This window comes from Penaeus vannamei, chromosome 11, assembly GCF_042767895.1.
Source record: "Penaeus vannamei isolate JL-2024 chromosome 11, ASM4276789v1, whole genome shotgun sequence".
NCBI classification, from domain to species: domain Eukaryota; kingdom Metazoa; phylum Arthropoda; class Malacostraca; order Decapoda; family Penaeidae; genus Penaeus; species Penaeus vannamei.
Window position 1 is genome coordinate 14,358,141 of NC_091559.1, and position 1,646 is coordinate 14,359,786.

Consider the following 1,646-nt stretch of genomic DNA (forward strand, 5'->3'; position numbering starts at 1 on the left):
CCCCCCCCACCTGCAGCAAGGCATACTTCCCCCCGGCTGGTCTCGCACCTCACCATCAGCGGCTTCTCGAAGACAGCTTCATTAACGATACTTGAGCTCCAGCGTCCGCGCCGAGACCACTCACTCGTCGGTCCTCCAGACTGAGCAAGACACAGCAAGCCACTCCAGGCCCACCCCGGCTCTCCCCGCTGATTCCCAGCAACACCTCCGACACCCAGCCATACCCTTGGGCACTCACACCCACACCAAACACTGCATTAAGAAATAATAGAGATCCATTGCCATACCGGGTGCAATGCTTCTGCAATGGATATTTTGATAGGTATAAAAAACTACAAAAAAATGTGATGTATTACATAATAATCATTGCGTAAAGTATAATAGCATGGTGTTTAGCTCTCTGACCATACATGGAAAATATCGATAGATTATATCTAAAGAAAAATATTGAAAGAAGAGAACAAAGGAAACATGATTTTGGACACGATAAGAGAACAGGTTGGTGGAGGTTTCAGCTGGCAAGTGCGAGGACATGTATTGTGTCATGGTGTCCGTTGATGAGGCCATGCGATAGCACTTCCCGCTGTTGCATCAGACACCATTTCAGGGATATGTATACACTATATTGCGTTTGTGTGTGATGGCAAAATATAGTTCATGGGATCGAATCAAAACAGTGTGTGTGTGTGTATGTGCATATATATAAGTATATGTATATGTATATATATATATATATATATATATATATATATGTGTGTGTGTGTGTGTGTGTGTGTGTGTGTGTGTGTGTGTGTGTGTGTGTGTGTGTGTGTGTGTGTGTGTATGTATGTGTGTGTGTGTATATATGTGTGTGTGTGTGTGTGTGTGTGTGTGTGTGTGTGTGTGTGTGTGTGTGTGTATGTGTGCATGTGGTTGTGTGTGTATGTATATATCTATTTGACTGTATCTTCGTGATTTTTTAATATGTTACACATACATATAAACTGATAACCCACCACCAAGTTTCATATCCTTTGGGTAATAAGTTATGAAGTTATTAAAAAAAAAAAAAAAAGTTTTTGGACAATCACAAAATCAAAATCACACTAATCAATTGAAGAAACTTGTTGAAAAAATACCACCTATACTCTATAGCAATACCTAAAACTTGCAAAGACCAGAAATTTGAATTTCCTTTTAGTTAAGTGGGAATTTATATTTTTTTTCTAAATGTTCAGTCTTATAAAAATAAAGATATTATATCTTATATGGACTTCTATTACCTAAAATGAAAATTGGCTCTAAGAAAAACATCACAAATTTATTCAGCTTCCAAATGATCCAAACCCCTTTTAGAATCGCCCAAGTAGTGTAGTTTTCAGATATTGGGCTCCGAAGCTTAGGATATTTTTCCGTTTTTTTTCTTTTTTTAGAATTCTTATCTGCATCAATCTTGCTGCATTCTATGGCATTCACATGGTAATCTGAAGTGTAGCTGGTACATGGTCCCCCTCTTTTGCAAAGTAGAAATACCGCATGTCACCACAGACTTTGGTCTAACCTGACCACGTGAGGTATCTAAATGCATAAACAACTGCTGCAGCTGTGATAAAGAAGTATTTCTGATCATATTACCTTTATTAGATACTAAATTAACATCGACAATT